Here is a 12,478-nt window from a genome sequence, read left to right as displayed (position 1 = left end):
CCACAGAAGTAGATTCCAACAGATGTGCTGGCAAGTAAATGCAAGCAGAGAAGGGCGAATCTTCTTCTTCCAATGTCCTTATGTAGGTCTCCAGCAGAAGGTGTGGTCCAGATTAAAGGTGTGTACCACCACGCCTGGATCTGGGACTAGTTTTGTCCCAGGCTGACCTTGAACTCAGAGATCTCCATGCCTTAGTCTCCTGGGATTAAAGGTGTGTACTACCTTGCCTGGGCCAAAGCTTTTCATAGCTACTGTGGCTCAAGATCTCCATGCCAAGATCCAGTTTCTGTGGAAAATTGTGTCTTCCAACCTCAAGATCTGGATCACAAGGGAGCCCTTCAATTCTGGATTGTAGTTCATTCCAGATATAGTAGGTTGACAACCAGAAATAGCCATTACAATACTATATGGGGATTCTCGCCCAGGCTACTTCCTATGATTTAAAGTTTTTACCCATAAGAACAAATTGAAAGTGGATGTCATAATTGGATCACATTAGAGCAAGACAGGAGCTGTGGAACAAGGAAATGTATCGACAGTCGAATGGCCTAAAGAAAGTGGAATGCAGTTTGTTTCCTGTTCTATTCCACAAAAGTTTGTTTTATTTTTATTGGTTATCTAAGCCTTTTGTTACTGTTAAAATGACTTTGGTGTGTAGATGTGTAGGGGTAAGTTCTCATGGTCAGAGTTATGTGATCCAAGGTTCTGGAACCAGGAAAGAAATTCTGGAGGAACCATAACTCTAACTCCAGGTGTCAGCCTAGAGGTGGCCCTCAGTAACTACTCTTGCACTCACCTGACCAGTCACATGATCTACCTAAGGCCACAGAAGACTGAGAAGTGTCCGCTTGCTGTAGGGTATTGTGGGGGTATCCTGAACCACTGTCCTTTTGTTACAGAGAAAGGACTTAGGTGACGAGCTTGCTCTCTTCAACCAGAACAATGCATTATGGATTAAACTTTCCTAAGAAGGACAATGGGAAGTCTTAACTACATAATGGAAAGGCTTGGGTAAATACACATGTATATTTGTTTTAAGTTAAAATATCATAATAACAATGGGGCATGTTTGGGTTTTTGCTAGTTTATTTGTTTGTTTTTGTGACCTGTATTCTTGATTTCTTAAAGCTAACCAATTACAATGGTACTGATTATGATTTAAAAGAGAGAGAGAAGAATGCACTTGGGAGGGAATAGGGAGGCAAAGTTTAGAACAGAGGCAGAAGGAACCCATTCAGAACCTGCCCCACATGTGACCCATACATATACAGCCACCAAACTAGATAAGATGGATAAAGCAAAGAAGTGCAGGCTGACAGGAACTGGATGTAGATCTCTCCTGAGAGACACAGCCGGAATATGGCAAATACATAGGCAAATGCTAGCATTAAACCACTGACGTGAGAATGGGACACCCGTTGAAGGAATCAGAGAAAGGACTGAAAGAGCTGAAGGGGCTTAAGACCCCATATGAACAACAATGCCAACCAACCAGAGCTTCCAGGGACTAAGCCACTACCCAAAGACTATACATGGACTGACCCTGGGCTCCAACTGCAATAAATAGCCTAGTAAGGGCGCCAGTGGAAGGGGAAGCCCTTGGTCCTGCCAAGGCTGGACCCCCAGTGAATGGGATTGTTGTGGGGAGGGCAGTAAGGGCGGAGGATGGGGAGGGGGACACCCATATAGAAGGGGGGGGTTAAGGGGGATGTTTGCTTGGAAACCGGGAAAGGTAATAACAATTGAAAGACCCCAGCTTAGCAGCAGTAACGCCATTTTGCAAGGCTGTACTTAAGATGACTGGTTCAGGGAAAGGTTAGAACACTGAGTACACAGCGGCTGCCAAACAAGATGTGTTTGGTTGAAGGCCTGGCAACAGGAGGACTGCCGTTGAACACCTGACAATGAGAAAAGCCCCGGGAGAGGTCCCACACCCTGGTGGGGGGCCGAGTCAGTCGTTATGTTCCAAGAAGGTAGCTAAGAAACTTGCCCCCGGGCTGAACCCTTGGGGGGCCGAGTCAGTCGTTATGTTTCAGGAAGGTAGCTAGGAAACTTGCCCCCGGGCTGAATCCTTGCCACATTAGAATCCACCAATTATATCCCTGTAACCATGCATCTGCTTCTGTATGCTTGCTTCTGCTCCCCAAAATCCTATAAAAGCCCATCCTTGGTTCCGTGGGGCGCGCCAGTCCCCCGAGTGACTGAAGCGCCCGCAGGTGCCTGTGCCTGTGTATCCCAACAATAAACCAAATCCTCTTGCTGATTGCATCCTGTGGTGTCTCGGTCTGGTCTTTGGAGTTGGAGGGTCTCCATCCCGAGGGAAAGTTCTCCCTGAGAGCTTTTCATTTGGTGCGTTGGCCGGGAAAGGAGATCCTCCACCCAGGGACCACCGACCACCCACTGGGAGGTAAGCCGGCCGGCGTCTGTCTGTCTGTCTGATTTTGTCTCGTTCTGTCTTATTCTGTCTGTTCTGTGAGCGCTCAACCGGGTCTGTTCTGTGAGCGCTCAGCCAGGTCTGTTCTGTGAGCGCTCAGCCAGGTCTGTTCTGTGAGCGCTCAGCCAGGTTGTTTGGAATTTGGGCGGGACGAAGAAGGAGCTGACGAGCTCGGACTTCTCGCCCCGCAGCCCTGGAAGACGTTCCAAGGGTGTTAGGGGCCCGACTTTTCGGGGCCCAATCTGGGAGAGGAGAAAGATCCGGACTAACGGCACTCTGTCTGTATTTTTGGCTTTCAGAGGGCCCCGGACCTTTGCCACCTCCATCTGACTTTTTGCTTTCAGTTTGGTACCAAAGCCGTGCAGCACGCCTGTCTGTTGTTTGTTTGACTGTTGGTGTTGTTTGTTTTCTCTGTGTTCTAATCTTCCTTAGAACTAACATGGGACAGTCCCTAACAACGCCCCTAAGTCTCACTCTTGATCATTAGAAAGACGTCCACGACCGGGCACACAACCAGTCCGTCGAGGTTAAAAAAAAAAAAAAGGAAAAGGGCAGACTCTCTACACATCCGAGTGGCCCACTTTCGGAGCAGGATGGCCAGTGAATGACACATTTAACAGGTTAAAGATCAGGTCGTCCACGGACATCCTGACCAGGTTTCTTATATTATCACTTGAGAGAGTCTCGCCTTAACCACCCCCCACCCCCGGGCGGAACCCTTCGTGGACCCGAATTGGCCTCCCCTCAATCCCCAGCCTGTCCCCTCGGCCCCGTCCGGTCCGCCGGCCACGTCTTCCTCCCTCTACCTTTGTGAAATCAGAGCCTTCTAAGAAACCTGTCCTCCCGGCAGACCCAAACTCCCCTCTCATAAATCTTCTCTCTGACAGGCCCGGCTGAAACGGAGGAGGCAGAGCCGCCGGCCAGATCAGTTGCCGGGCCACAGTCTGATAAGGGTTTCTCCCCTGTCGCAGGGAGATTGCGCAATAAGCGCGAGGTGATGCCAGATTCAACCTCCCAGGCTTTCCCACTTAGACAGGGAACCGGTGGCCAGACCCAATACTGGCCGTTTTCAGCAGCTGACATTTACAATTGGAAACAACACAACCCTTCTTTCTCCAAAGATCCGGTGGCACTCACCGACCTAATAGAATCTGTTTTACTTACCCACCAGCCTACTTGGGATGACTGCCAACAGCTCTTACAGGCCCTCTTAACCTCAGAAAAAAAACAAAGAGTGTTCCTAGAGGCCAGAAAGCATGTTCTGGGAGATGATGGGCGTCCCACCCAGCTGCCTGAAAAAATTGATGCTGCATTCCCACTTAAGAGACCAAACTGGGATTTTAATACAGCTGAAGGTAAGGGACACCTACGCCTTTATCGCCAGTTGCTTCTAGCGGGTCTCCGAGGGGCTATACGATGCCCTACTAATTTGGCTCAGGTAAAACAGGTATTACAGGAAGCAGGGGAAACTCCCTCCGCCTTTCTAGAGAGACTTAAGGAGGCCTACCGTATGTACACTCCCTATGACCCAGATGACCCAGGACAAATGACGAGTGTCTCTATGTCCTTCATCTGGCAGGCTGCTCCAGATATCAGGACTAAGTTACAGAGGTTAGAAAATTTGCAGGGCTATACATTACAGGATTTACTTAAAGAAGCTGAAAAGATTTTTAATAAGAGAGAGAATTGAGTCGAATCTTGGCCGCCGTAGTTCAGGGCCAAGAAAGGAAGGGAGATAGGGGGGAGCTCGAAAGGGGCTGAAGCTGGATAAAGATCAATGTGCCTATTACAAAGAGAAAGGGCACTGGGCCAGAGAGTGCCCCAAGAAGCCTGGCGGACCCCGAAAGCCTCGACCACGAACCTCCCTCTTGGCTCTAGATAAAGATTAGGGAGGTCAGGGCCAGGAGCCCCCCCTGAGCCCAGGGTAACGCTTGAAGTTGGGGGGGGGCAGCCGGTTACTTTCCTGGTAGACACAGGAGCCCAGCATTCAGTCCTCACCCAAGCTTCAGGACAACTCAGTGACCGGACGGCCTGGGTACAAAGAGCTACTGGTGAGAAACAATACTGATGGACTACGGACCGCCGGGTTCAGCTGGCTACCGGTAAGGTGACCCATTCCTTCTTACATGTTCCGGACTGCCCGTACCCTCTGCTGGGCCGTGACCTGCTCACCAAACTAAAAGCACAAATTCATTTTGAGGAAAATTCTGGCCCTCTTAGAAGCCCTATTCTTGCCCAAAAGACTGAGTATTATACATTGTCCAGGACACCAAAAAGGGCACAACCCAGAGGCACGAAGAAACCGGGTGGCCGATGCCACGGCGCGAGAAGTGGCCATGAGCAAACAAATCTTGCCCTTAAATAGCCCAGACCAACCCACACCCCCACCAGTGGGACAAACCAGTTGGGTTTATGCCCATGAGGACATAGAGCTCCTAGAAAAAAAAAATGGGGGCCATCTACCACCCTCAACTAAAACAGTGGGTCTACAAAGGACTTTTAAATTGATCTCCTTTTTACATAAATTAACCCATTTGGGGTTTAAGAAGATGAAAACCTTACTAGATTGGGAAGAGATATCTGTGTTTTTTGAATCGGGACAAAGCGATACAAAAGGTGACTGAGAGTTACAAAGTGTGCGCTCAGGTTAACCCGGGAAGGACCAGGATTGGACAAGGAGTTCGTCCTAGGGGACACCGTCCCGACATCCATTGGGAAATTGATTTTACTGAAATTAAACCAGGTATCCTAGTGTTTGTAGACACCTTCTCAGGATGGGTCAAAGCCTTCCCCACGAAACACGAGACTACAAAAATGGTCACCAAGAAGCTCCTCGAGAAAATCTTTCCCAGGTATGACATGCCTCAAGCGTTGGGGTCGGACAACGGGCCCGCTTTCGTCTCCCAAGTAAGTCAGTTGGTGGCCAAATTGCTGGGGATTGATTAAAAATTACATTGTGCCTATAGACCCCAGAGTTCAGGTCAGGTAGAACACATAAATAGAACAATTAAGGAGACTTTATCCAAACTAACGCTTGCAACTGGCTCAAAGGATTGGGTGGCCCTCCTTCCCCTAGTTCTATATCGGGCCCGGAATACCCTGGGCCCCCATGGTCTAACTCCTTTTGAAATAATATATGGAACACCACCCCCATTTGTCCATTTCTTTGATTCAAACATTGCTGATTTTGCTGACAGCCCTTCTCTGAGGGCCCATTTACAGGCCCTACAGATTGTGCAGAGAGACGTCTGGAGACCTTTGGCCGCTGCTTACCAGGACGAGCTTGAGCATCCGGTGGTGCCACACCCGTTCCAGATTGGAGACACCGTGTGGGTGCACAGACACCAGACCAAGAATCTCGAGCCACGGTGGAAAGGACCCTACACCGTCCTCCTGACTACCCCGACCGCCCTAAAGGTAGACGGAGTCGCGGCTTAGATCCACACATCACACGTCAAGACAGTCCGGTCTGAGGAATTGACTAATTGCAACACTACACCCCAGACATGGAGAGTTCAGCGCACTCCAAACCCCTTAAAGTTAAAACTCCTACGTGGCTCCTCCTAGTCCTTTTGTGGCCTAGAGTCAGTGGGGGAATAAGCCCCCACCAGACAGAAATTTCTTGACCAAGTCGAGTGAAAGATTTCACTCAAAGTTAACAAAAAAAAAATGGGGGAATGAAAGACCCCAGCTTAGCAGCAGTAACGCCATTTTGCAAGGCTGTACTTAAGATGACTGGTTCAGGGAAAGGTTAGAACACTGAGTACACAGCGGCTGCCAAACAAGATGTGTTTGGTTGAAGGCCTGGCAACAGGAGGACTGCCGTTGAACACCTGACAATGAGAAAAGCCCCGGGAGAGGTCCCACACCCTGGTGGGGGGCCGAGTCAGTCGTTATGTTCCAAGAAGGTAGCTAAGAAACTTGCCCCCGGGCTGAACCCTTGGGGGGCCGAGTCAGTCGTTATGTTTCAGGAAGGTAGCTAGGAAACTTGCCCCCGGGCTGAATCCTTGCCACATTAGAATCCACCAATTATATCCCTGTAACCATGCATCTGCTTCTGTATGCTTGCTTCTGCTCCCCAAAATCCTATAAAAGCCCATCCTTGGTTCCGTGGGGCGCGCCAGTCCCCCGAGTGACTGAAGCGCCCGCAGGTGCCTGTGCCTGTGTATCCCAACAATAAACCAAATCCTCTTGCTGATTGCATCCTGTGGTGTCTCGGTCTGGTCTTTGGAGTTGGAGGGTCTCCATCCCGAGGGAAAGTTCTCCCTGAGAGCTTTTCATTTGGTGCGTTGGCCGGGAAAGGAGATCCTCCACCCAGGGACCACCGACCACCCACTGGGAGGTAAGCCGGCCGGCGTCTGTCTGTCTGTCTGATTTTGTCTCGTTCTGTCTTATTCTGTCTGTTCTGTGAGCGCTCAACCGGGTCTGTTCTGTGAGCGCTCAGCCAGGTCTGTTCTGTGAGCGCTCAGCCAGGTCTGTTCTGTGAGCGCTCAGCCAGGTTGTTTGGAATTTGGGCGGGACGAAGAAGGAGCTGACGAGCTCGGACTTCTCGCCCCGCAGCCCTGGAAGACGTTCCAAGGGTGTTAGGGGCCCGACTTTTCGGGGCCCAATCTGGGAGAGGAGAAAGATCCGGACTAACGGCACTCTGTCTGTATTTTTGGCTTTCAGAGGGCCCCGGACCTTTGCCACCTCCATCTGACTTTTTGCTTTCAGTTTGGTACCAAAGCCGTGCAGCACGCCTGTCTGTTGTTTGTTTGACTGTTGGTGTTGTTTGTTTTCTCTGTGTTCTAATCTTCCTTAGAACTAACATGGGACAGTCCCTAACAACGCCCCTAAGTCTCACTCTTGATCATTAGAAAGACGTCCACGACCGGGCACACAACCAGTCCGTCGAGGTTAAAAAAAAAAAAAAGGAAAAGGGCAGACTCTCTACACATCCGAGTGGCCCACTTTCGGAGCAGGATGGCCAGTGAATGACACATTTAACAGGTTAAAGATCAGGTCGTCCACGGACATCCTGACCAGGTTTCTTATATTATCACTTGAGAGAGTCTCGCCTTAACCACCCCCCACCCCCGGGCGGAACCCTTCGTGGACCCGAATTGGCCTCCCCTCAATCCCCAGCCTGTCCCCTCGGCCCCGTCCGGTCCGCCGGCCACGTCTTCCTCCCTCTACCTTTGTGAAATCAGAGCCTTCTAAGAAACCTGTCCTCCCGGCAGACCCAAACTCCCCTCTCATAAATCTTCTCTCTGACAGGCCCGGCTGAAACGGAGGAGGCAGAGCCGCCGGCCAGATCAGTTGCCGGGCCACAGTCTGATAAGGGTTTCTCCCCTGTCGCAGGGAGATTGCGCAATAAGCGCGAGGTGATGCCAGATTCAACCTCCCAGGCTTTCCCACTTAGACAGGGAACCGGTGGCCAGACCCAATACTGGCCGTTTTCAGCAGCTGACATTTACAATTGGAAACAACACAACCCTTCTTTCTCCAAAGATCCGGTGGCACTCACCGACCTAATAGAATCTGTTTTACTTACCCACCAGCCTACTTGGGATGACTGCCAACAGCTCTTACAGGCCCTCTTAACCTCAGAAAAAAAACAAAGAGTGTTCCTAGAGGCCAGAAAGCATGTTCTGGGAGATGATGGGCGTCCCACCCAGCTGCCTGAAAAAATTGATGCTGCATTCCCACTTAAGAGACCAAACTGGGATTTTAATACAGCTGAAGGTAAGGGACACCTACGCCTTTATCGCCAGTTGCTTCTAGCGGGTCTCCGAGGGGCTATACGATGCCCTACTAATTTGGCTCAGGTAAAACAGGTATTACAGGAAGCAGGGGAAACTCCCTCCGCCTTTCTAGAGAGACTTAAGGAGGCCTACCGTATGTACACTCCCTATGACCCAGATGACCCAGGACAAATGACGAGTGTCTCTATGTCCTTCATCTGGCAGGCTGCTCCAGATATCAGGACTAAGTTACAGAGGTTAGAAAATTTGCAGGGCTATACATTACAGGATTTACTTAAAGAAGCTGAAAAGATTTTTAATAAGAGAGAGAATTGAGTCGAATCTTGGCCGCCGTAGTTCAGGGCCAAGAAAGGAAGGGAGATAGGGGGGAGCTCGAAAGGGGCTGAAGCTGGATAAAGATCAATGTGCCTATTACAAAGAGAAAGGGCACTGGGCCAGAGAGTGCCCCAAGAAGCCTGGCGGACCCCGAAAGCCTCGACCACGAACCTCCCTCTTGGCTCTAGATAAAGATTAGGGAGGTCAGGGCCAGGAGCCCCCCCTGAGCCCAGGGTAACGCTTGAAGTTGGGGGGGGGCAGCCGGTTACTTTCCTGGTAGACACAGGAGCCCAGCATTCAGTCCTCACCCAAGCTTCAGGACAACTCAGTGACCGGACGGCCTGGGTACAAAGAGCTACTGGTGAGAAACAATACTGATGGACTACGGACCGCCGGGTTCAGCTGGCTACCGGTAAGGTGACCCATTCCTTCTTACATGTTCCGGACTGCCCGTACCCTCTGCTGGGCCGTGACCTGCTCACCAAACTAAAAGCACAAATTCATTTTGAGGAAAATTCTGGCCCTCTTAGAAGCCCTATTCTTGCCCAAAAGACTGAGTATTATACATTGTCCAGGACACCAAAAAGGGCACAACCCAGAGGCACGAAGAAACCGGGTGGCCGATGCCACGGCGCGAGAAGTGGCCATGAGCAAACAAATCTTGCCCTTAAATAGCCCAGACCAACCCACACCCCCACCAGTGGGACAAACCAGTTGGGTTTATGCCCATGAGGACATAGAGCTCCTAGAAAAAAAAAATGGGGGCCATCTACCACCCTCAACTAAAACAGTGGGTCTACAAAGGACTTTTAAATTGATCTCCTTTTTACATAAATTAACCCATTTGGGGTTTAAGAAGATGAAAACCTTACTAGATTGGGAAGAGATATCTGTGTTTTTTGAATCGGGACAAAGCGATACAAAAGGTGACTGAGAGTTACAAAGTGTGCGCTCAGGTTAACCCGGGAAGGACCAGGATTGGACAAGGAGTTCGTCCTAGGGGACACCGTCCCGACATCCATTGGGAAATTGATTTTACTGAAATTAAACCAGGTATCCTAGTGTTTGTAGACACCTTCTCAGGATGGGTCAAAGCCTTCCCCACGAAACACGAGACTACAAAAATGGTCACCAAGAAGCTCCTCGAGAAAATCTTTCCCAGGTATGACATGCCTCAAGCGTTGGGGTCGGACAACGGGCCCGCTTTCGTCTCCCAAGTAAGTCAGTTGGTGGCCAAATTGCTGGGGATTGATTAAAAATTACATTGTGCCTATAGACCCCAGAGTTCAGGTCAGGTAGAACACATAAATAGAACAATTAAGGAGACTTTATCCAAACTAACGCTTGCAACTGGCTCAAAGGATTGGGTGGCCCTCCTTCCCCTAGTTCTATATCGGGCCCGGAATACCCTGGGCCCCCATGGTCTAACTCCTTTTGAAATAATATATGGAACACCACCCCCATTTGTCCATTTCTTTGATTCAAACATTGCTGATTTTGCTGACAGCCCTTCTCTGAGGGCCCATTTACAGGCCCTACAGATTGTGCAGAGAGACGTCTGGAGACCTTTGGCCGCTGCTTACCAGGACGAGCTTGAGCATCCGGTGGTGCCACACCCGTTCCAGATTGGAGACACCGTGTGGGTGCACAGACACCAGACCAAGAATCTCGAGCCACGGTGGAAAGGACCCTACACCGTCCTCCTGACTACCCCGACCGCCCTAAAGGTAGACGGAGTCGCGGCTTAGATCCACACATCACACGTCAAGACAGTCCGGTCTGAGGAATTGACTAATTGCAACACTACACCCCAGACATGGAGAGTTCAGCGCACTCCAAACCCCTTAAAGTTAAAACTCCTACGTGGCTCCTCCTAGTCCTTTTGTGGCCTAGAGTCAGTGGGGGAATAAGCCCCCACCAGACAGAAATTTCTTGACCAAGTCGAGTGAAAGATTTCACTCAAAGTTAACAAAAAAAAAATGGGGGAATGAAAGACCCCAGCTTAGCAGCAGTAACGCCATTTTGCAAGGCTGTACTTAAGATGACTGGTTCAGGGAAAGGTTAGAACACTGAGTACACAGCGGCTGCCAAACAAGATGTGTTTGGTTGAAGGCCTGGCAACAGGAGGACTGCCGTTGAACACCTGACAATGAGAAAAGCCCCGGGAGAGGTCCCACACCCTGGTGGGGGGCCGAGTCAGTCGTTATGTTCCAAGAAGGTAGCTAAGAAACTTGCCCCCGGGCTGAACCCTTGGGGGGCCGAGTCAGTCGTTATGTTTCAGGAAGGTAGCTAGGAAACTTGCCCCCGGGCTGAATCCTTGCCACATTAGAATCCACCAATTATATCCCTGTAACCATGCATCTGCTTCTGTATGCTTGCTTCTGCTCCCCAAAATCCTATAAAAGCCCATCCTTGGTTCCGTGGGGCGCGCCAGTCCCCCGAGTGACTGAAGCGCCCGCAGGTGCCTGTGCCTGTGTATCCCAACAATAAACCAAATCCTCTTGCTGATTGCATCCTGTGGTGTCTCGGTCTGGTCTTTGGAGTTGGAGGGTCTCCATCCCGAGGGAAAGTTCTCCCTGAGAGCTTTTCACAATTAAAATGTAAATAAGAAATAACCAATTTAATAAAGATGGAGAAAAGGAAAAAAAAGAGAAAGAGAGAGGAGACAGGAAACTTTTTAGCCTTTCTTCTGGTTCTTCAGTGACTCTCTATAATATTTAGCGACTCTTCTTCTCTTTTATATCTTGGGATTCAAGTGAAGGCACCTAAGTATCCCTGTTATCTCCACAGGCCATAACTTTTGAACTAGCCTATGTTTGCAAGAAAACACAGTATTTGCTTAGTGTTTGAGATATGGCCAAGGAAGTTGGGAGGAAATACTTAATCAAACTATTCTTAACAATCCTTTGAGAATTTCATGTATTACATTTTGATACTCACCCCTTACACTCTTTTCATAAATGCCTAATTTGATTCATGGAAAGGTTACCATCAAAAACAGGGCACTCCCCAAGCCTAATTTTGTATCATGTCATGCTTCTGGGCAACAGAAACACCTGCTTTATTTTAAGGGGACAGAGAATTGTTGTTTCTAGTGGCACAGTGGATCCCTTCAGAGCTTTTCTTTCTCAGTAGTGGTCTGAGTTTATCCTTTTGCATAAAGAGGCACTCAGAAAATTTGAAGACACCACTGCAAGCCCTTGACTCAATTGTCTATTTAAATCACATGGTTTGAGGCCAGCCTTCTTCTTGTGTGCCTGAATCCTGAGGGCTCCATTCCTTACAGTGTCATTGTGCCAGAGACCTGCACTACCTCTCTCTTGGATGCTTCTTCATGAATCATTGACTTGTGTGTACAGTACAGTTGGTAGACCATTGGCTTAGTAGGAAGTTCTGTGTTCTGTTCACAGGACCACAGAAAACGGGGTGTAGTAGTGCACACTTGGTACTTGGGAGGCAGAGGCAATAGAATGTTAAGGACAAGGTTATCTTTTGTTATGTAGTAAAGTTTGAGGCTATCCTGGGCTACATGAAACTATGTCTCCAAAGCAGACTCATTAACCTTATCATCCTACCTTCTTCTATCCCCAGCCCTGCAAATTTCCCTCAGTTTTCCTTGGTGTACCGAGGTCAGTGGTTTTTGAAATAAAAGAATGTTGTTGAACTTGAAACAATGCTGTACTTTCTTCCATTCATCTACTTCAAAGTTGGCAAACATAAAGGGGGAATACTAGGGAGTCTGAGTACATATACAACAACAGGATATTACAGACACAGTGTAACTTGGCCATGTGTGAAAGAGCTGGGTCTTGGCTTGTCAGTTTCCTGAGATTGCTCCATAGCTACTTGTCCCTGATTTGGGAGATATTATTTCTTAGACACAGAGGTTTCAGTTTTGACCTTCTATAAAAGAGACAGGTTGTGTGATACAGCAAGCTGGGAATATATAGTTGTGTGCCCAGGGAGATTGCCTCGCTTTGATCCA

General features: G+C 49.2%; 1 long non-coding RNA gene across 2 annotated transcripts; it reads left to right on the top strand.

The window, feature by feature from the left end:
* The first annotated feature begins 1,749 nt into the window (after positions 1 to 1,749).
* On the top strand, positions 1,750 to 11,006 carry LOC134485592 (uncharacterized). Of its 2 annotated transcripts, none has more exons than XR_010063733.1 (2): positions 1,750 to 2,407; positions 5,632 to 11,006. It is a non-coding gene; the product is annotated as an uncharacterized LOC134485592 (long non-coding RNA). The 2 variants fall into 2 exon arrangements; XR_010063732.1 differs by having other exon boundaries at positions 1,750 to 3,789.
* Positions 11,007 to 12,478: the final 1,472 nt, after the last annotated feature.

The sequence above is a fragment of the Rattus norvegicus genome, chromosome 2 (assembly GCF_036323735.1).
Source record: "Rattus norvegicus strain BN/NHsdMcwi chromosome 2, GRCr8, whole genome shotgun sequence".
NCBI classification, from domain to species: domain Eukaryota; kingdom Metazoa; phylum Chordata; class Mammalia; order Rodentia; family Muridae; genus Rattus; species Rattus norvegicus.
The sequence above is the reverse complement of the archived record's forward strand: the minus strand, read 5'-3'. Positions and strand labels throughout refer to the sequence as shown.